Below are 23,887 nucleotides of genomic sequence, written 5' to 3' on the forward strand. Positions count from 1 at the left end.
GGCGGGGGCCCACCAGCCTGCCTTTGAGGTCTCTGAATTCAGATGGAAAGTTCCCTCCCAGGCGCGGGTTTTTAAATGAATGCACTATCTTCCCCCTTCCTTATTTTCCAAGAACTACTATTGTTCTTATAGAAAACTACTGATTATCTCTTGAGACTACATTTCAGGAGCACCTTCCCAGGAGTGGTCCTTTCCGGTTATTCTTCACAGGCTCACATGTTGAATCGCATGAATATAAACCGAGAGAGGCTGTGTCCCAAGGAGACGGTGGCCAACCTTCAGCCTGTGGGTATCACCTCACCCCCGTGCACGCCACCTGGGGTGCAGGGGTTCGGGAGGGGCTGTGGGCCCGGAGAGGGCTGTCCTGGGTCGAGGCCCTTGTCTCCATCTCCACCCAAGACCCCAGGACTCCACCTCCGGGCCTCCTGGGTGAACGTTCTAGATGACGGTGTATCACCCATCATTCCTACCCCTCACGTGATGCTTTGATCCTGACGTGGTCCAAGGGTCCACGTCAAACCGAGACTCTGAGCGTTTTCCTTCCTGGGCAAACTTCAGTTTACTCAACCAGCTCATGCTGAACACCTGTGGTGCCAACTCTCTGCACCACCGAGGATGCCACATCCACCCCCGGGGCCACAGCCCGTCACCAAGGGCACTGTTTACCTTTTTTACTTTTTACGTTGTCCCTTCCGATTCTGGGACAAAGAGCGGAAATGCAAGAGGGTCACCGAAGGCCCGTGACTCCTAACTGTCTGGGTCCTTTTTCTCCCTTGGGCTTTGGTAAGTTGGTGTCTCATCTCAGAAAGCGGATGCTCACCCTCCGTGGGGCAGCCCTCGGCCAGCGGGGGCGGGGCACGAATGCCCCTCCTGCACCCAGCCTGGCACTCAGAGCGCCCTGGAGAGATGGTGGTCACCTGAGCGCTGGTTTTCCCTTTTGCTTTCCGCCCACTGCCTTCCTCTGCTCCCCTTCCACAAGCTCATCTTTTAAATGAAATAAACTGTCTGCTCACAGCACTCACGTCCAGTTGCCCTGGAGGGAACCCGGGCTGGGAGAACCACTGAGCTCTTCCAAGTGAGGGGATGTTGATCAAGAAGAAGCTCATCTGCACAGAAGGCAGCCCTGGGGTTTTAAGGCCTGAGTTACAGATAAACGTGGGTAGAACCCACCAACCAGCGCCATCTGTTCCGGAGGGAATCCCGCCTTCCCTGGACCCTTTGTCATTCAGAGTTTTAATACACTTCCTGCACCCTGGCTCTGGAACGGGCTGGGTCCCTGGTGTGAACGGGTCTCCCTCCTTGTAACAGAGGTCCCAGGAGAAACAGGCAAAAGGCTTGTTGACACTTTTCAATAAATGCAGCAGATTTAGAGACTCACTAATGGATCTCGTAGAACAGACATGCAGCCCCTGGGCCCTTGGCAATGAGGCTTCCAAAGCCTCTGGGGCCAGAGAGACCCCACGTTCCCACCAGAGGACTGGCTTCGACGGTAAGTCACTGCATCTGATGACATCAGAGAGTCCCCAGCGTTGTGGCTGGAGGGGGATGGGAGGGAGAATGGCAAACTTCTTTTCTCCCTCATAAGCATCAGTGCAAACACTGCAGGGTTCACAGGGTTCACAGGCCAAGGGAAAAGGAAAGAGCAGCAGACTTCTGCACCGTGGGTGCGTGGCCGACATCAGGAGCCCCGCCCTCCCCGGGGTGGGGCGGTGGTGGTCAAGGTCCTGAAGGCTAAGACAGCACGTTCTGGCCAGAGCTGTGGCCGGCACGCCTGAGGGTACAGAAAAGCAGGTTCCTCTCTCTGTCAAGTGCCCTGGAAGTCTGGGAAAAGTGGAGCTGCAACTTCCATGGGACGGCGGGGAAGAGGATGGCCCCAGGCATGTCCCATGGGGAAGCATCGCTGCCAACCAGTCCTGAAGCCCCTCCAGACCCCGGCTCTCCAGCTTGGCTTCTGTGATGAGATTCTGCCATCGAAGCAAGGAAGGGAGATTTGGGAAGCCATAACCTTGCTGAGAAGCAATTTTATTTTATTTTCAGAAAACCAAGTATTTAAAAAGTCTAACGGTATGTAAGATGGAAAGATACACACCACACGTGGAATTCACAGAAAGTTTTTACCCCCTGCAATGACAAAATATTCCTATTTAGGTTGCCAATTATTCCAAGATATGTCATGGTTGAGAGCCAAGTAAAATAACATTTCTAATAAAGAAATAAGGAGATCTATTTGCCCACTAGATAAAGCCTTTCATTTGCCCACTATGAGCCTTTCATTTTGATTTGGAGGCTGCCGGTTTAAGTGACAGAGAGAAGCACAACAAAAACTTAAATTGGAAGGATCTGAATAAAGATCAAAGAGATTGAAAAACTTAGAAATATAAACTTGGGGAACTCTAGCTGACCTCATGCCCATGACATTTCCCTTACTCAGCAGCCATGCGGCCACCTACAACGACCCACAGCAACAGGTCAGGAAGGAGATAAAAAGTAAAACTGACCTCTGAGACAACCAATAAAAGAGAAGTAGGAAAACTTTCAGCCCAAATTCACTTGTTTACTCATGGGTGAGTCCCTCCACACTCGGCAGGGGCATCTGTCTTCCACGTCGTGGACAGCCGTGGAAACGATTAAGTGGTTCTTTCTTAACACTCAGCAGATTAAAAGTTGCAAATTAGAAGTCAAGGAAGAGACTGAAAATACTATCCAAACGCATAAGGGAATTCCAGGCCAGGGTCATTTAGGCAACAGTGAGTGATAAGCTCCATACACACAATGACTATTTCTGAAGCCACGTTCAGGACCTCAGGGTTGGGCACATGCAAGTAAGTTTTCTGGCCACAAGAAGACTGCACAGTTGTCATCTGTACGTTACGTTGTAGGTGTGAGAAATGTCTGCTGAAGGAATGAATAAATGAATGAGCAAGTGAACGCCCTGATCATACAAACCTCCCTGCTGGCAGGGCTCACAGTTTGCCAAGCGTGTGCATGCAATGCTCTCTCCAACATGCTGGGTCTACGTGTTTACAACAGTGAGCGGGACTTAAGAAGAAAAGGTTCGAGCATATTCAAGATATTCTTAAAAGGATCTCGGGGGGTCTAGCAGGTTCTAGCAAAGATTCCTTATCCAGAAGGGTTAAAACACAATGAAAGTAAAATGGAGTAGGCTTGAGTAACTTAGAACATTTAGTTGTGAAGAAATGCTCCCTCCCCTGCAAATGCTACATGATCGAGATGTTGGATGAGGTGGCCTGTGGATGAGAACCGTGACCATGAGGTCAGACCCGGTACAAGACCTGGCACCAGGCCCAGCATCACAGGGGCTCACGGACCAGCTGGATGGACGATTTTGCGCACAGTAGGGACAGCGAATTTGCCTCACGCCTCCATTTCTGTGCAGAGGTCTTGTAGATCTGATGGCAACCACGTGCCAAGTGCAAACATCTGAGGTAAAAGAGTTTGCTGTCAATTGCTTCCAGGGTCCTGCTGCCAGGAAAGCAGATATATGGAGGAAATACAGAACATTCTGAGATTAAAAACAGGAAATGGGTGAATTCAGTGCCCCTTCTGGGAAATGATGAAATGAAATGTGTTTCAACCTTAAGGTGTAATCATGAAAAACTTAGTTTATCAAGGTTATTAAGGCATACGATTTCTCTTCATGAGAAATGACTTTTTAAACTTTGATAAAACTAGTATAATGGTTAAATCCACCCCTTCCCAGATCATAAAACTACAAGGAGCTAGATGCTTGGGTATTTTCTATTAATAGACAATAAAAAAGGAGAGTATCTAATGGACTATGGTGATATGGTGAGTATTTCAATGACCTCGAATCAGAACTTGCAGTGGTTATAATCGGTTGGTTTTGCTCAGAGGTGACATCCACAAGTTGAATTAAACAACTAGAGTCATTGTGTGAAGACACCAGAGCTTTCTGCTAAAAAGCACAGTTAGGATGTTGAAAAGCAGCTCTTCAACAGCAAGTGAGTGAACCAGAATCCCACTGTCCTCTGTTTTCTGGTGGTAAGCAGCCCAGGCCGGGCCCACTGTGATCCCACTTCAAGCTGACCACTGGCACCCGGCACATGGGGACCAAGTGACCCCGGCAGCTTGGCTGGCCCCAAGATTTCTTTTCACAGACTGACACACAGAGCGGTTGTAAAAAATCGCACTGAAGATCTACATTTATGAGTAACCAATGCAAATGAGAGGAAATGAAAGAACAGAAAATGATGGGAAATCTAACAGCATAATATTTTTACACTTCAGCGACACACTTCCAATGGCTCAGACCGAGGCGGTTATCTGTGCGTGATGTAGGGCCGCGGGCAGAGTCTACTGGGGGACACGCTCTCAGAATTATCCTCCCATCTACCTGTCTCCAAGTCCTGGAGGGGTCTCTCTGCAGCTGCAGAATCACCTGCATGCTGTCTCAAGGTCGCGGGAAGCACCGCGGCCTGGGCTACAATGGGTTCAGAGACTTTACCTGTCTCACCTGCTCAATTCACTCCATTCCCAGATGGGCCCTGAGAGTTGAACTGGCCTCTGCACCAGGAAAACCCATGGAGGTGGCAACAGAGGGGAGGAGGGGAGGTCTGTACTGCCTTCTTGAGAAACAGAGCATGGCCGTGACCCCTGGGACCCCCAGAAGGGGCTTCCGTGTCCCAGGATTTCCCACCACGGCCTCTGGAGCTGAGGGCAGCAGCACTGGGTGCTCGGGAAGGGGTGGGGGGAGGCGCCTCAAAGCCACGTGGTCACGAAGGTGATGCTGAGTGACACCCAGGCCTGCATGTCCGCAGGGCCCACCCAGGGCCACCCTCCTCACTGCCACTGCATCCGCGTAAGATCTGCTCCGACACCTCCGTCTGACTTGGGGATCACTTCAATTGTTTCTCACATGGGTTCTCATCCCTACTTTTGGAGTTTTCAAACCGACAGCTTTCTGGATGAATTTGTAAAATAAATAAGACAAGCTGTCTGGTTTCCAAAGCTTGGACTCAAACTTTGCACAGAGGATTCCCATCTGCCCCGAACTCCTTTCTCACAGCTCCTAGAACACGACTTCACCTAGAAGAATGAATGCCCTGAATGTGATAGGGTTTCAATTAGGGTGATCCAGGTAACGTGATTTCTTGTTGAAAGGCAACGGAATAAAGGGTTCAACTTGCAATCATTTGGGGGGAAAGCTAAGCCAGCGACTCCCCGCCCCATCTCCATCACCCATGGCTGTGACTGCCCAGGGAATACGTTTCCAGAGCACCTCGTCTGAGGTCAGACCAGGGTCTGCCTCGGCCCTGGCAGACACTGAAGCTGCAGTGATGCTTCCTCGGCCCACGGATATGTCCCCCACCTGATCCCTCTCCCATCAAGCTCTTACAATCCTACCCATTCTTGAGGGAACAGACTATATGTCATGTCTTCTAAAAAGCCTACACTCTTCTCATCAAAGCTGATTGTGCTCCTGGTCTGTTTTGTGGGGTTTTCTAGCTCTGGCAGCATTTCGTGTATTCTGTCCCCTCAGGAAGGCTGGTCTTGCCTTCCTCATCCTCTTCCCCCTTCCCTCCGTGCTCTGCGAACACTGCACGATGACGCTAGCTGGACTGCAGCGATCGAGACCACGTTCGCCCACCACTTTCCCAGTCCCATTGAGAATACAAGACAGTACTGGCCAACGTCACTCAGCTAATACTTGTGTTTTGAACGGTGACAAAGATCATAAACGCACACACTTAAAATAAAAATGGTAAAACTAACAGTCAAAAGAATGAAAGATTTAAGATCAGAAAAGTTGGGTTCACACAGGTTGTGTGATTTGAAGATCAGTTAATTAACCTCATTAACTGTAGAACCACCACCTGCCCAAGGAGGCCGGGCGACTCGAAGCACCAACTGCCCTTGTAGGCCTTGTTAGGGTCGGGGCAGATGCTGGGGATGCTCTCATCTGTAAAACAGAGAGAGTGATGCCCACCTATCCACCTGTCCACACTCTGTCTCCCTCCAGCTGACTGTGCGTCATTTAAGGGCAGGGTGTTGGCGCCTGTAGGGCATGATTCTGGTGCATCTTATTAAACGAGTGGGTACTATTATGCATAAAATAATAACTGTTCTGTACTATCTCAAGTTGTGTTTTCTTTACCTTTTCCCTTGTCTACCTTCAGAAGAGCTGCCTGCTTTGATCACACCTGCCATGGGATCCATCTGGGCTCCATCTGTTCATTCCTGAATCAACATGGCGGCCGGCCTCCTTCCACCAGTGGGCGGAGCTTCCGTAGCTGCTCTGATTGACGCCCATGGTTTCAGAACCACCGCACTCTTGTTCTGACCTCGGTGCCATAGTAATGAGGAAGCAGCATCTCACAGAGGTATCTGACCTCAAAGAATGTGCCCAAAATAACTGTTTCTCAATGTACATACCCTACTCTTATTTTTTTTTTTTTTTGAGGTGAGAATGTTTGCTAACAGCCAGTTTGTAGGGCATCTCCTGAAATCACTCATCAGTCACGCTGCCTCTTCGTTTTCTGTTTCCTGTGGGAATCACATGCTCTTTCCATGGACTCCGAAAAGTCGGGCCTGTCACTCCCAGTGGCAGCAGCTGAAGATTTCAAATAATTAAAAATTTCTGACAAACTTAAAAATGGAATTCCTTTCCCTGTTTGACTATTTGGAAGGTACAGCCGACTAATGGGCATCTACAGATGTGTCTCTCTGAAAGGGGAATTCTCCTGGAAATGCCTCTGGCATCTCATAGGGAAATCTTGGCATTTCCTTTATTCTTCCTAAATGAAGAAAAGGACATACTTCATCCTTCGATGACAGTAAAGCATCCCTCCCTCCAGGCTCCCCCTGTTTCTCTGTGCATCTTGGAATGTGAGCCTTCCTGACCCAAAGAGTTGGGAATCCAGTCACAGCAGCAAAACCGTGATGACTACACAAAGCATCCCAAAGAAGACCATCCACATACCTAATATTTTAAAGCACACTTTCTACCTGATTTCCCTTTCACTTAAAACTTTCTAAGAAATCTTTCTGTCTCTATGGTGTACCACCTGCATGTGAATGGTTCACGAAATTACGCGACACGACACCTGACGTTTCAACTGAGCTGTGGAAATCCTGGATTGAAGGAGTGGACCAATTTGTTTAAAGATAACGTTTCTATTTACAAAAGTAAAACTTAAACTCAGTGAAAGATCTTATAGACACAGCTGTTTGCAAGAGTAGCTTTACCTAGAATAAAATAGGATGGAGGAAGAGTTCCAGTGGGAACAATGGCATATTTTTCTGCTTTTTGCTTTGATGCACGGTGTGAGCTTTGCTCCTTTTAAGAAACTTTTAAAAACTTAGGTTTAAAAGCAAGACTTTGACCTTAGGCCTGGTTTGCTGACAAACTACCATGAACCACTTCCTTTTTACATCTGCTTGTCCTGATAGCAGGGCAAAGATCCTAAGGGAATCAGGGATCAGACAGAGTGGAGTCACTAGCAGCACAGGTATGCTAATTTCATCTTTTTTAAAAAACTAGATTATCTGAATGTTTTTTAAAAAGGCTACATTTTCATCAGGCAAAGTTGCTGAGGTACCAACATGTCAAGGGAGGCCCCCTCTTATTCACCACTGTACCTGCACGAGGAACCCACAGTCCTTCCAGAAGGACCCTAACAGGCTGAAGGGAAACACACTGTACCCAACAGCACGTGAGACTCCAAACACCAAAGGCACAGGTGCAAGAGGAGGGAGACAGTCTTCAGAGCTGTTCTGAGAAACGGACGCTGAGTTCTTATTTGGCGGTGAACCCAAGTCTCGGCTGCACACATCTGACCTGACTGTGCATCTAGGAGAAACTGCATCCAAGCAAGGCAGGCTCTATTCCTACGTGGCCCCTGCTCTTCAGAACTAGAACATTAAAGTTCAAAAGGACAGAAGAGGTGTTCTATACCCACGTGTTTATAAATTAACAGCAGAGAGTCCTGCACGGTAACAAAATTGGCTTTGACATGTGGTCTTCCCTCGCACCCTGGGGACAGAGGTAGATCTGGACCAAGGGGAGCTCATCTTCGGGGCAGAGACTGGGCTTTCTCTCTCACCTGCGTCCCCAGCCAAGGCCAGCGAGGCCCTTTGGTGCCGGGTTTCAGGAGACTTGGGCACACCGTGCAACGCCCAGGGACCGTGAGAACAATGAGGAGATGCAGAGCAAATATACGATCCTGTTTATTTCATCACACTCGGTGGGAAGCAGAACACATTGGCTGGGAGAAGGAGGTGCCTCGAGGGCCTGGTCTACTGTCTCCAATGATTGGTGGGGCTCCCACACTTCGGAGAAAGTGTTGTTATAGCAGGGATGGCTCTGGACAGAAGCAGATTCCTTCAAGGCTTTTCTAACATTCAGTGTCTCGAAACCTCAAGCAGACTGTCTCATGAGGTGCCCACACAGGCCGGCCATCCCCTATCAAGGATGCTGAGCCCTGGGCTCAGGACCACTCAGGGACCTTGGTCTGGAATGCTTTATGGGACTGGGAATCCATCCCTACTGCAGACACAGAGCAGAGAGCAAGCAAGCTGTGTGCACCGCTGGTTCCGTGAGTGCTGGGGAGGCGGAAGCAGTCAGCCTCAGAAGCTTTCCTAAATTGGCCTGGTTTCAAGCACGTGCAGACAGATGCTCCGATTCACCTTTTCCCTAGGGGAACGGTCATATCGCAGTCAGTGCAGTCATGAACTTCAAAGCATCAAGCTAAACGTTTTCATTACTATGAAGCAGACGTTTACAACCAGGCAGAACTGTCTGCCGGACGAGAAGAAATATTTTATTTCTATATTTTCCCTTCTTACTATTTCTCTCTCTCTGCTCAGCTGCATCCTTCCTCTCTCCCACCAGCAGGTAAACTCTTTGAGCCCCGGAATCTTACCTTTCTTAGTCGCCCCTGTGCCTAGCAGGGTGCTTGGGATGGAGCAGGTAATTAACAAGCATTTCTCTCACTAATCAATCCTCCAAGGCTGGCTCAATCCCCACCTCCAGCTTGCTCCCCTGCAATCTGGAACGCTGACACTGCTTAGAACCTGGGCTAGCCATTTAGCCACAAACCTACCAGGGACCCTTTAGGTCCCTCTGTCCATTTAATCCCTGTGGATGCCGCTTCTCACACGGCTTTGACTCCCCATGACAGCTGGTCTAGCAGCTTGGGATGGATTCAGTGATAGCACTTTGAAGACAATACAGTTTTCAATACCATGTCCATGAGCAATCGGCTTTCTTTTCAATTTTCAAGACTGAAGAGGATCAAACAAACCCATAATCTAGGCCTATAAACATTGAAAAAGATGGCACTTCCGTGTAGGGCATGCTAATAATTTCTGGGATCCCAGGATGCTGTTAATTTGGATTATTTGTCCCGTTAAGGGTTGGGAGAAGCCCAGAGGGGGGACCCTTCACAGACTCTGGACTGCAAAGCAAATCCTAATTATACAGCAAAACTGAAAATATTCATTTCCCTTTTACTTCCCATATATATTGATTTCAAGTTTTAGATGACATTTTATTTTCCCCTCAACTTTGTTAAGTATTGCCTCCTTCCCATTTGTGTTAACTATTTTCCTTCCATGGTTAAAATATTGTTTCCAGACTTCCAACTGAAATGATTTTCTATTTCTACAGCCAATCTCATGAACAGACACGATAAAGAGGATTTTCACCATACACTGGATTTGGTATTTCTGAGTGTCAGGATGTTCATTACGTTCTGCTTTTCCCCTCGTTGTGTTACGAGCTGGAGAAGCAGCAGGAGAAGTGCTGCAGGGACCCTGACATCTAGCTGGACGCGACGCGCGGGCACCGGGCATCCGGTGCCCTCAGGGCGGGTCACATCCAAAGGCGGCGCATGTGCCTCACGGCATCTTTTGGCTGGTTTTGCATTTTCAGCACTGATGGAGTGCAGGAAGGCCAGGTGTGCTCAGGTGAATTTAGGTACACAGCTTGGAAGTTGTGAAATATATTTCCCAGAGTACAATGGATACAGAGGTGAGATGTGGATGACAGGTCCTTACGGTACCAACCTGTAAAGAGAACGGGGGAGACAGGCGCCGAAGGGCTTCATCAAGGACTCCCCGGGAGGGACAAAGAAACGACTCTGGAGTCGCAAAGGATGTGGCCTGTCCACCCCCCACGCACGAGGAGACGCGCACGGCAAATACACAGCAAGATGGTCATCCTTTCCAAGCCAGTTTTAAATACTACCTTACACAGGATGCACTTAGGGAAAATGTCTGATTCATTCAACGTACCTGCAGATGCAGGCAGTGGACACAGGGAGCTCTGCTTCCAATCCTACCACGAGCTGGACTCATCACCTACCGGGGGTGATTTTTTAGGGTGAACTTACGTCAACCCAGAAAACACTTCTCACTACTTTACAATTAAACCTTGTTTTTGAACCAGACAATAGCATTCCCCAGACTAAGTCAACACTTTCGTGCAAAGGTCTAAGGTTCCAAATGGACTTTTAACTATTCCTAAAAGAAAAAGAAAGCCTTGCCTCAAATATTCAAAAGTAGGTGCTTGGGGCTCAGCAGGGAATGACAGTGTGGAAGCTACAAAGTGAGCGTGAGCGATGGAAAAATCTGGGCCCCTGAGGACAAGTGCTGGGCATATGCACTCAGGTGCACCAGCCTGCAACCCAGCCTGGCTACACAGCATTCCTCCACGTGCGCTCAGCTGGGGAAGGTATGCTCTTCAGCTCCAGAAGGCAACCCTTCCCCACCATGGTTTTTCCTGGTACAGCCCTTTTGTACAAAGACGTAGTTCTTGTCAACAAATCATGAACGAGGTCGTCCCTGTCTACTCCATTTAACAAGCAGCAAAAGGCAGGAGCCAGTGACCTTGAACTTGGGAGGCTGTGAGTCTTCCCGTCACTGCCGACTGTACCGCTACATTAGGTTACTTATCGCACAGGTATGCGGTACCTGAGGGCACTGGAGCAGCCTCTCCTTGAGGCCTCCTAAGATAGTTTGTTCCTGAGCTAAAGGTTTCCATTATTGGTCCTTGGACCCAAGTTAGAGAACCTTGATGAAACTGTTTCCAAGATCAATATTAAAAAAAAAAAAGGGAAGGAAACACTGGCAGGAAAGGAAAGAAGAAAGAAAGAATGGGAGAGGGAGAAGAAAAGGAAGGAGGGGAGAGGGAGAAGAAGAGGAAGGAGGGGAGAGGGAGAAGAAAAGGAAGGAGGGGAGAGGGAGAAGAAGAGGAAGGAGGGGAGAGGGAGAAGAAAAGGAAGGAGGGGAGAGGGAGAAGAAAAGGAAGGAGGGGAGAGGGAGAAGAAGAGGAAGGAGGGGAGAGGGAGAAGAAAAGGAAGGAGGGGAGAGGGAGAAAAGGAAGGAAGGGAGGGAGGGAAAAAAGGAAAGAAAGAAAAGATGGAAGGAAAGAAAGAGAGAGAGAGAGAAGGAAGGAAGGAAAGAAAGACAGGAAGAAAGGAAAGAAAGAAGGAAAGAAAGAAAGGAAGAAAGAAAGAAAGGAAGAAACGAAGGAAGGAAGGAAGGAAGGAAGGAAGAAAGGGAGAGAGAAGGAAAGAAAGAAAGAGAGAGAGAAGGAAAGAAAGACAGGAGGAAAGAAAGAAAAAAAGCCTCAGAGAGTGACAGCACAATCAAAGCCACAGTGCTGCCTCTGTGGCTCTTTGGATCTGTTGTGCTCAGGAAACCTAGCAGCCACACAAGCACACGCTGTCTCCTGAGATGCAAGAAGCGAGCCAGTAAGTAAGCATGAGGCGTCCTTGCACAGGAAGGCTGGGGTCTGGCTTGCACACGGCTCAGCCTGGCTGCGTGCCAGGGTGCCCCATGCACGGGCATCAGGACCTGGTGGCGAGATGAAACCCCAGGCTTGTTTTCTCAGGGTGCAGTACAGGCACCGGCTGCTTCCCTTTTCCCACATTACAATAAAAGAAACAAGCCTCTCCTTTACCACCTCTGGCCCATTGCTTCATCAGGCTGCAGTAGCATCTTTTAGGAAGTTATCAAGAAGCTTCATTCTCCACAGTTTTTGCAAACAAGTTCACCAATACGATGGTGCCCGGTTTTGGAGCTCAGGTCACGTGGTGCCTGTCCTAATGGCACTCATGGAAATGTGCTTTACGTCTATAAAACAGTTGCCTTGCTTCAAAACATTCAAAAGGATTTCCCACCACCCAAAATGACCATAGAGGGTGCATGAGAATAAAATGAAGGGATGAAAACTAAAACAAGAAAAAAATAGTAGATTTCTGTATTTCATTCAGCTACTATGCTTTGGAAAACTATTTTATTTTACATGTTTACATGTTGCTTTATTCTTGTTACTTTGTACTTAATCAAATGCCTACAAAACCTATGGCTGAAACAGAGCTACGTTAAGTAAATCCAAATGATGTAAAAAATAATTGAACTGGACCTAGGTTTTCTCTAAATCAAATGTGGCCAAAACCAGAAGAACGAAAATGAAAAATTTCCAATTCCTTTGTGATGACAATTGAGAAAATGTTTTGAAGATAAAACTGATTTAAAAACTACTTTAGAGAGTGGATGATTAACTAGTTTGGGGCTTAATCTCAGCAAGAATTAATTGTAAAAGGTTTTCTACGATATAATGACACGTACTTCCATAGAATCCCAGATCTGCTCCATCCCGTAGGTAGCCCCTGGACACAGGAGGCTTCTGAGCCTTGAAACATGGGCAATCCAAACCGAGATGTGCTGTAAGCCTCAAATACACACTGGGTTTCAAAGACTCAGTAGAAAAAAGGGGTAAAATGGTCATTAATGATTGTCTATACTGAGAGCACGTTTAAATAATAAAATTTGGGGCATACGGTGTTAAATAAAACATATGTAAAAATTTGTCCCACCTGTGCCATTTTTCTTTTATAATGTGACTCCTAGAAAATTGAGAATTACCTATGTGAGTCTCCTTATATTCCATGCACAGTGCTACCCTGGAACAAGTGATTCCCAGATTTCACAAATATGTTCCAGAAATGCTGGCTGTCCTTCATCTATGAAACCTTTCCCCAAACAAGGGCTGTTCAAGGTCACCGTGTCTCAGAAGGCTTGGAGTAAAGCTGTCTGCGAGGACCTGGCTGGAAGGACCCCACACCTACCCTGCAGAGAGTGTGCATGTGTGTGCATGCACAGGGCAGGCTGATTTTAAGGATGCCTTGTTAGGAGATACTCCATCAGAAAAAAAAAAAAAAAAAAAAAAAGCTATTGAAATGGGAAAAACAAACAAATGAACCCTTAACTGTTAACACCTATAGCTCCGGCTTCAAGTATAAAAATCAGCAGTGAGTTCCCATATTTGTGATAATAGCACTTCTTTAAAATTGTAAGTGTTGATCATGACAAAATAATTTCTCTTCTCTTCTCTTCTCTTCTCACTTAAAACCACAGCATTGTCTACTGAACATGAATTTCGCCAAAGGCCGCTTGAACCGTAATGCTAAGATTACCTAAGCGCTCTCTATACCGGATAATAGTTAATCGTCATCGTTTAACATTACGGGGGAGGGGGACAGAGGCCGTCAGAAGTGCTGGGGGGAGTACAGGCGAAGTCATATTTTTATTGTTACCGCGTTTAACTGGAGAGAGTAGAGATATTGCGACTGGAGCAAAATTCTGCCCGATTCCAAGAATAACAATAAAAATAATCACAGAGCTGCCTGCAGGGCTGTCATAAAAGTCCTTTTCTCATTTCAGCAGGATTTCACCTCTAGTGTGGCAGTCCTTCATTCTGAAAACGAAAGTGGCCGCCTTTGCCCCGCGCTCTGTCAGCACAGCGAGGCCCCGGGGTTGCAGGCCTTCCGTCCATCACGCCCCGCCCTGCGGGGAAGACACCGGATGTTCAGGGCTTCACCGGAATCAGGCCCGGGCGATTTCAGTGGAAATCAACAGCCTGCAGCCACGTCCCCTGCAGGGGAACTGCTCTCCTGGCAGGCAGCCTCGCAAGACACGCCCTAGACCTGCTGAAAGATCCTTTCAGCTCCACTCACTCCTCAAAGTAGGGCACGAAGACTCTTCCGTTAATCCAGCTGCTGCCAGGCTCAGGCGCTTCGAGCGGGAGTGTTGGAATGAGCCTCTCTGGTCCTCCAGTGGCGATTAGCTTTCCAGTCGCTCCCCAGGCCGCTCACACATTGCCGGGCCCTTGCTGAGAAAATGTCCCAGCGAAGCTACCACCTACTTAGGGACCACCACAGAGGTCACCTCCCAGATCTGCACCCACATCTCAGGGTTGTGTTTCATCCAAGGAGCTCAATACCAAAACATTTTTTTGAGAAGACCAAGTTCAATCGCGTGTGTTTTGAAGAACAGCGTGAAGCCAGTGCTTTCCTGGAAAAATCACTGTAATTTAGCAACATATTGATGGAATGCAGACAAGTCTCGCTTTGCATTTAAAGTTCTTCAAACCGGAATAACAGCAATAATAATAATAATACTATCTCATAAATAAGACACAGAATCCTTTCTAATCACACTCCCCCAGCAGCAAAACTAAACTGCTGAAGCAGCATTCTACTTATTAATACAGAGAATCTAGTCGCTGTGACATTTCCAGTTTGTGACATCAACAGCAAAGCGTCACTTGGAATCAACTCGTGTTGGACAAGCTGCATTTACCCCTCACCGCCCCCGGTCTCCCCAACAGGCTGAGTCTTCCCTAACACCCCCTCCAAAAAAACCCCACCCCACACAGCCATCAGCAAGATAATTCCTGCTTTCCCCTGGAGCTGTCAAGACATTACAACCATAGTTAAGCCACTGTATGCAGGTACGCCAGCTCTCAAAAAAAAAAAAAAAAAAAAAGAAAAAATTCCTAATTTGTAGCATTTGCCCATTTCTTTGGTGTAAACCCTTCCAATCACGGTAGTCCTCCGGCTACCAATAGATAAAGAGAGCCTGGAAGCTTTGACTCCAGCCCGAGAACCTGAAGACAGTCTCCTAGTTGCCTGTAAGCTCCTGTCCCCCGCCAAGTCCTAACAGGCGAAGGGTTTACAGTTTTGAGCGGCTCTGCGGTAACGTGTGAACTGTAGTTCCTGCTAAGACCTTGCAGGGTGCTGGGCTTATCTGGCGGCTACAGTGGGCTCGGCTTCAACCCCGCCCCACGGCTGTGGGACCAGGAAGGCGGCTTCCTGGGGCCTGGCTCAACCGAGCAAGTGTTTTCATCTCATCGAACTGGTACTGTGGAAACTTTACAGGGCAATGGTTAGGGCTCGGCTCTGCTTAGGCTTCTACTTTTGCATAAAAGGAGGGGAAGCTTTTTTTTTTTCTGGGTTATATTTACACTTCCCAAATCAGAAACGTCCTCACCAGATAGGACAAGTGGCAACTGGCAACCACAGCTCAAAAGCTTTTTTTTTTTTTTCCATTTCTTTCTGAAACCCCATGTAGAAGGAAAGTTAACGAAATGTCAGTTGGTTGTTTTATCCCCAGAGCTAAGTATGCTTTGCTTTCAACACAGATGGAACAAAGCAGAGAATAAAATGGGGACCAAAACCCTAGAACAGAACATACTGTTTATCTCTCTACTCTGATAGGTAAGAATCTATCTTTATTTCCCTCAGGAAACCAACTAGGTACAATGTGATCCTGAATTTAGGTTGTCAGAAGAAGATGGACAGAAGCCGATCACCGGTTTCTCTTTGTAAAAATAACCAGCGTTTCCGAGTTGACACACTCCTTTGGAGACATGAAATGAAACTATTGTATATTAATGCATACATGTGGAATCTAGAAAAATGGTACAGATGAACCAGTTCGCAATGCAGACATAAAAGACACAGATGTAGAGAACAAATGTATGGACACCAAGGAGGGAAAGCAGGGGCGGGGGCGGGGTGGTGGTAGTGGGATGAACTGGGAGAGAACTAATATGTATAAAATAGAGAACTAATAAGAACTTGCTGTATAAAAAATAAATAAATAAAATAAAACAAATAAACAAACAAAAAAAGAAAACTGGAAGTGTGGTTGGAAATGCCAGGCTCGGGGTATTCCAACCTCTCCGGGCCCCGTTTTTCTATAGATTATTCCCTTTTTAAAAAAGTCATACTTGCGGTTCTGGCACACTACTGACTGTAGTAAAAAATCTTAGACAGTCAACAAAACGCCTTTCTGCAGCGTGAAGCTCGCGTGAGTGGACACACGGAACCACGTGAGGATGACGGTGATCTGGTTAGATGGTTCTCAGCTGGGAAACGTGGTGACCCCTGGGCATCACGATGAGCGGGCTGAGGTGGGACACAGGTGGCTAAACAGGCCCTGGGGGGGAGGGACAGTCAGCCCAGGAAGGCCTCTCTGCCCCAAATACCGATGGCGCCCATTGAGAAAAGGGGCCTAAAAAATCCACGTGATGAACCTTAAATTCGGGTGCAGCCTTAAATTCCTCCCCCTCAACTGAAAAGCTCTCACTGCTGTCCTGCCAGCTCTCTGCCTGAGAAAGCCGGGCCACCATCCCGTGCATTCGGTGCCCGCATCCTGGGCGCCCACCGGATGCTGGGATGCAGCGTGCAAAGCCCAGGGGCGCACTCTCCCTGCAAGTGGGGACAGGTGAACAGCGAGAGGTTGGCGCTGCCACTTTAGGTCAGGGAGGGCCCCTCTGACATGGCATTTCCGAATGGAGACTGAATGCAGGAGGGGAGAGGGTCACAGGGGCCTGGTGGGGGGCAGCACAAGGCAGAGACCCCAGCCCAGCCCCTGGATGGCTGGTCCTGCCTGCACTGGGGCTCCACTGCGCTGTCATGTGTTAGTCCTTTCTCTCCAGTCCCTCCCTCCTCTCTGCCTTCTAACAGGTTTAACTGTCCTCCTCTGACACAGGCCACCCTGAGCTCCCTCCCCCTCAGCCTGCTCCCGGCTCCCCCCTGCATCCCTACTGTCTGCCAGCTGCCTGAGCTCCGCGGCCCCTCCTGCTCCCCTGCTTTTCGATCTGGGCCTCCACCCCTGCCGAGCCCTCTGGGAAGCTACCACCCATCTCCCGAAGGCCCCTCCCCAGCCCCTCTGTTCACCCTTTCATGCTTCGCATCTTCCCTAAAATCTCTACCCCGGTAACTTCTACACCATGTTTCTTTCCAGAAAATTGTACCCGAATCAAGCAACTCGTTCTCTGCTTCCTCCCTTGCTTTCTCTTCCAGACAATCACATGCATGTATTCCCAAGGCCCTGGCGCTCAGCCTCCCTCCTGGCATAGCCGGACCAGCTCTGTCCACCCCTCCCGTGTCCTGCCTTCCAGACAATTCCTTGGCTACAAACTGTCAACGGACTTCCAGTCAACGCCAACTCTGTGTCCATCTCCCGTTCTGTTAAGAGAACCGCTGCAGTCCCTTCGCTCGCGTGCCCACACCACGTGGTCACACACGCCGTGGCCGCTGCTGGGAATCACCTCCCCACCCGGCCCCTCCCGGCTCAGGCACAGGACATCTCTCCCTGTTTGCTGTCACCAGATGATCTTGCCAGCACTCAGGTCTGGAGGAAACACTTTGCGGGGTCCCCTCCAAACCCTACCGCTCGCTCCCAGAGCTGGCCTCGGGGGCCCTTGCTGTGACTTTGCCCACCCCCTTCTGCTCCTCCCACCCACCACCCGTTTCCTAAGGTCAAACATGACTCACCTTCTCGCCTCTGTGAGAACTTCAGCTCCCTGAGTCTCCCCATCGCCCCACTCCCCAGCCCAGCTGGGAACAAGCCCTTCTGTCCACTTTCTTTAAAGAAAACTTGATGTCCCTGTGAGCGCTCTGCCATGCCTTACGGCGCTGGGCTATTAGTCTGCAAGCTGTCACTGCTAAGGTCTGCAAGGCAGCGGCTGCATCAGTCAGCCAGGGAGAAGGGCTCAGTCAATATTACTGTTATTGAATGGAAGGTGCTCATGTCCTAAGAGTCACAGAAACACACGTTCAAACAAAGCACAAAGCCAACCTAAACGGTGCGGTCCCAAATCCTAAAGTGAACCCAGTGGGGAGGTGACAGGAGGGCGGGGCCCAGAGCAGCCTGGCCTCCAGCAGGGGCCCTGCTGTCGGTCGCACACACCTTGACAGCTTCCAACCGTGTGGTCTCTGACCTCCGAGTACAAGCAGGACACACCGGCCCTCAGATGACCTGACATCTCAGCGCCGCGAGCCCCTCGTCCCCACGCACATCCTCCCGGTGGGTCGGCCCTCACCATGGCGGGGTTGGTGGGGGGACCTTCACGAGCCCTCCACCCTCCAGCCAGGCCTCTCCTCGTATCCCGCTCTCTCCAGCCGCTGGGAAGGACCCGGAGTTTGCTGAGACCCTCGGGTCTTGCCACACCGATCACGTGCTGCTTCCTGTGTGCCTTCTTTCTTGGGAATTTTCGGCGTCTTGTGAGGTCACCACCTTGGTGCTTCTCCCCGAAGTCACCTGCCAGGAGGTGACCTGAGCACGTGCTCAACTGGTGTCCAGATCCCGCAGAGATCTCACAGCGAGCACGCTGACAGATGATGATGACCCCCACAGCTGCCGCTGCATGGATGCCGCTACCTCGCGGCCCCGCCACCCCCCTGGCGCTCGCCCTAGGTTACAGCGATGGGCAAGGCGGTGCCCTCACCCCGCAGGGAGGTGACCTGCCAGGGCCAGCAGGACGGAATCCCTGCAGCAGGGTCCCAGGAGCAGAGATGCTCCTCCAGGCGACCCACTGTGGTGTCTTGTTGACTACCACTCAGGACACACACACACACACACACCCCCGACACACACACACCCCACAGACACTGCACACACTACACACAGAAGCCTCTGCTGCCTGGTCCCACCTTATATACCAAAACCCAGTACAGGATGGTATCCCATGCAGCACATAATCACTTATTTTAATTTCGTGTACCAACGTGTCATGATGTTCCACAAAGATCATGATTTCCAAGTGCTTTGCACTGACCCACAAAACAGAGGTCAGAAAACACTTAACATTTACTTTTAAATGGGAAGCAATGAACCTGCTACGTAATAGTCCCTCTTCAAAACTTGAAAGACTTAGACAGTAGGCAAAATTTTTTTTTTTTTTTGATGCTGTGTCTCACATTTTGGGAAATTCAGGAAAATGAGAATCTTTCCAACTGGCCTCCTCTTGGTTTGGTGATGTATGGTCACCTCTGTGGTCTTCACCAGGCACCCCGGGCAGAGACAGCAAATCGGAAGATGAAGAGGACAGAATCTTTAAAAGGTGCTCCATCAAAAGCACTGCACAATGCGTCAACTATGAAAAGGAGTAAGGAACTAAATAAAACACAGACGTGAACACGAATCTAAACGACATGCTTTGAGCTGCTCCTCAGAAGAAAACTGGAAACCAAGATACCCGAGCCCTGGATGGAGTTCAGCCCTGGACGGTTTTCTCTGTGCGACTGCTTCACAGCGCACATCCCATCCTGACAAGCTCGAGCCCAGCTGCAGCTAATGCTCAGATGCTGTGAGATAATAGTTCTCCTGAGCTCAAATGGGGTTTCTCGGTTCAGAGGAGATGCATGGCACAGATAAAAACGACTTCCTCTAACTGCTGATTAGATAAGCGGGCGCAGCATCCGTACTCAAACGCCAGCGCCCCAGCTCCAATTAGACCAAAGCCCACTGTTTTCCACTGTGAAAAACGCTCTCCAGCATCTCCCATCCACCCAGGCTGCGGAGAGGTGTTACAGCCCTCACCCACCGTCCTGCCACCGTCTTGGTGCCCTGCCTAGAACTTTAAAACAAAAGTGAGATCTGGTACCAGAATCACCAGTGAAAAATATATGAATCCTCTTACGATTCACACTCCAGGTCTGGAACTCATGATGGAATAAAGCAATGTTTATTTCAAGTGAATGGACCAAAAAAGAGAACTTATGTGTAGACACAATCATTTTCCTGGATTCCAGGGGGAAGAATGCCAGACTTTTTTTCTACTTTTTTTTTTTCCTACTTTATTTTTTCTTTCCATTTTTGCCAGGGTGAATCAAACCCTGGTCAAAGTCTTCCAAGGGAAGGACCCAAGGACCCAAGCTGACGCAAGAATTCAGCTTCAAGAATGCTCCAAACACCACTCTGGGGGGGTGTGACCTGCAGAAATTAGGTCCTACAATAAACCACCCAGGAAACAATGGCTGTCGCCGCCCTACTCTGGGCGTAGGTCCTGTTAAGTGAGCAAGGGAAGAACATTCTAGAATGTGGCAGGGTACGCACAAACACACGTCATCGCCCCATATTCAAAGGCACCCAACCTCACACCTCCCTCTGCATTCGAGTGACTACTACACAAGGTCATCCTGATAGTCTGTCCACAGAGCCAAGTCGTTTGGAAAGCCTCCTTCAACCTCAAACCAGCCTCGAGTCTTTGGCCGTCGGCTAATTCAACCACCCCCTGGGCAATACTGGGCTTCTGCCCCTGGGTCTTCCCTTTGATTCTACTCTAAATCCTAACCTTGCCAGGCATCTCTCTTAGGGTACCATCTGGTTTTCTGGCCTCAAATCTCTCTTCTCCACCTCTGGCCTCTCCCTGTCTCCTCTGCTCCAGCCCAGCAAGCCTCCTTCCCTGCCAGCCATCTACACTCAAAGGGGAAGGGGCTTCCGACTTTATTCACAGTCTCTCCTGGGGCTGGAACCAGCCAGCCTGCTATTCTCACTCTTCCTCTCCAGGCCTGTGCACTTACTGATAGCATTCGGGAGCTGGAGGACCCCTGCCCGATTTTAGGACGGAAACCCACACAAGCAAAGGGAGAGCAAGGCAGTAATGGGTAAAAATCCACGCCCGAAGGAAGAAAGCAACGTACGGGTTATTGAATAAAGGAGGAAAAGAGCTAAGCTTTTCGTTCCTTTACTCACAGTGCTTATCTGTCCTGTTAGACGCCTGTCCTGACATCATTTCTGCACGAGACACTTTTAATCGCCCCTGGTCAACAGCTGTCAGAAGAACTCTCGACCCATTTTCCACTTCTCTAGGGCAGCAGCCATGAGTGATGGAGTAAATTGGGGGGTTGCCTTAGGAGGTCACTGAGTGCATCCTCCGTTTTACCAGTTTCATACACAACCACTTCAGAGAGGCGAGATTTCTCTCATTTTTAAAGAGACCACTTCAGAAGAACGAGCTAGCATCTCATTAAGTAGACTGTCCTGATGACTAAATCCCTCATGGCCAGGAAGTTCTCTCCTGTGTCTATCTTACATTCTTCATGCTGCACTTCAGACCCTTGCTTCCTCTTATTCAGACCCAGAAGAAAATGGAGCCAGATGAGAGCAACAGCCTTGGCCTGGCCTTATTCCTCTGACCACCTTTCCACACAGTCCTACAGGACTTCCCTCAAGACTGGGGGAAGGCTTGCGGTGCAAAATCGTTACTTTTCTCATGCTGGGAATGACCTGCCACCAGTGAGATGCTACCTCCCCATCTTAGGGGGCTGGTTTCTACCTTTCCCAACAACTTGTTCATTACTCAGGTCTGTTCTCCTGGTTGGGATTAGATTTGTCTAAAACTGGTAACGAGGGATCAGAGCTTTTCAAAAGCATCCCTTGGCTCTTTCTAAAACAGACACCCAGTGATCTATTATCACCTAAGACTTCCCCATCTTTTCCCATCTTTTGGCCTCTCGCCATTTCTCCTTGACATTTCCACCGGAGGAGTCAGCACCCTTGACCGGACCTTGGGTCTGGGGGTAGCTAGCACCTCAGTCTCTCTCTTGGTCTTGCCCTCTCCTAACTGATCCCTCCCCCGTCTTCTTGGCTGTGTTTTCAGTTTGCTTGTTCTCTGGATCACATTTTTTTAATTAATAAATTCCTCTTCTATTCCTGGGGTTGCAAATCTTATCCATTCTCTTTCCCATCTCTCAGGGGAAGCTACAACAGGCTCCTTTACTCTGCTCATATAAACCTTTAAAAGATCTTTTTCTGCCTTTTACTGTCTGCTTTACTTTTTGGCTTTGTTATTCTGTCTTCAGCAAAGCGTGTTTGCATGTTTTCAGTTAACCCTGGAGACCGTTCTGTGAGCTGAGTTCCGATGCTGCCGCCAGTTTGAAATGAGGGCACCAAGGCTCAGAGGTCTGCCTGGGAGGGGCCCAGGCTCCACCCTTCCCCTCCCAGGTGCACCTTCTCCTGGGCCAGCCTCCGCCCTCCCCACCATCCTCCCCACCCTTTACAGCCCCGGTGCCTTCTCCCTGGCGCTTGCTTCCTTTTTGTGCTGTGCTGCTCCTGCTTCTGTGAAGGGAGGGGCCCCCCGAGCAGGGAGGGGCCCCCAAGCAGGGAGGGGCTCCTGCTTCCTGTTGTCTGTCCCCTGACCCTCCTTCCTTTGCTTTCTTCCCAGGGAGCTGACGCAACATGCCTTTGAGTGCCTTTCCTTCTCCTTCCAGCTTCTAATGCCCCGTCTTTTAAAGTGGTCTCCTAATGCTATTGACATACTTCATTTGTTTGGTGCTACCTAGGATGCATTACTTTAATAAACAACTTACCACCGCCTACTCAAGCCAGCTGATTTCCTTCAAAAACCATAAAGGATGGTTTCTACAGCTCAGTGGCCGAGCATGAACAGTAGTCGATCTCCTTGATGCTTCTCTCTACTCCTTGGTCTTCTGGGATTCTCTCCCACTCACCTGTCTCCTTAAACCTGCCCGCTGTCTGCTCCTGTAGTCTGGGCTTCTGTCCTTTCTAGCTTCCTGGCAGTGACCCATCACTCCTCTGTCCCTGGCCCCCACTTCCAACCACTTTCCCTGCCTGTCCACACGGCAGCCGCTATTTACAAACCAAGGAAAGAGGATTCTTGGGTGTTTGAAGTTTTACAACTCTGAAATTCAGTTTTTAGGAACCTTATGCTGAAAGGAGAAGTGGGTGAGCATCGTGTCGCATGGCGAGGAAGCACAGGGAAGAGCCTGTGGGAGATCACACCCCCAGCTGTACCAGCCACACCTGCACGGGCTCTGTCAGGACCCAGCCCGAAATCTCACCACCAGAACGCAGTCTTGGAACCAGGGCCTTGATGACCTCTGACCAAGGCAGATCACCCACGACCTGAAGTTCTTAAGGGGTGGTATATTTAGAACGCGAAGGCATTTATAACGAAGGCTTGTTTACCTACACCGAGTGGACTCTTCTTCACTCTCCAGGAACCAGCCCGACTTTCAGTTCTCTACAGGTTGCCCAAGGTGCCTATGGCTGTCAGCCTGCACAGCAGCTGCAGGGATTTCAGTGCGCGGGGTGGTGGTGGTGGGGCGCCCCAGATTCTCCATAATGACCCCGGAGTCCTAACTCTGATGTCTGGGTTCTCGGTTCATTTAAATGGCTAGTGGGTACGTATCCACATAATTTCTTCTGGCTTTTGCTCCCTGAGCCTTTGCAAATTTTTATCATGTATACACACCCTCATTGTCCTAATGTTTTTATTTAAATTTGATCTTTTAATTTATGTAAATGTGTCTTGAAAGGAAACTTTGCAGCAGTACAGGGTGTATGACAAACCAGTACCTCTGGTAATAAACAGAAGACAATCTTAAACATAAATGCATCAATTACAACAAAGCATGCCCTTTTGTGTCTCAGCTTTGGGAAACCCTGAAAGGATGTGTGTGGAACAAAGGGCAAGATCCACAAACCTTCTTCTCTCCCCCTACTCGCCCACATATACATTTTCTAACAGGGAAAAGGAATTCAGAAATGTACTTGTTTTCTTGGTTCATCTACGTCAAAGGGCTTTAGCCACTATCTTTGTCTGTTTGTACAGCTAATTGTATAGCTAAATTGAAACAGAAGAACCATAATACCCAGAGTCTATTTGGTTTCCAAGACACATGAAGACATACAAAATATGTTTCTTAGTTATCACATTAGGATGTCCTACAGGAAAATAACTGGCGATTTTCAGAACCCCGCAAACTTTACACACGTGCCCTCCTTGGCGCTATGGTGCTTATGA

General features: G+C 49.0%; 1 protein-coding gene across 3 annotated transcripts in view; it reads right to left on the reverse strand.

The window, feature by feature from the left end:
• The window catches only part of IKZF1 (IKAROS family zinc finger 1), an 86,537-nt gene that overhangs the window by 40,033 nt on the left and 22,617 nt on the right, over window positions 1-23,887 (reverse strand). The window lies entirely within an intron of this gene.

The sequence above is a fragment of the Balaenoptera acutorostrata genome, chromosome 7, assembly GCF_949987535.1.
Source record: "Balaenoptera acutorostrata chromosome 7, mBalAcu1.1, whole genome shotgun sequence".
Lineage (NCBI taxonomy): Eukaryota > Metazoa > Chordata > Mammalia > Artiodactyla > Balaenopteridae > Balaenoptera > Balaenoptera acutorostrata.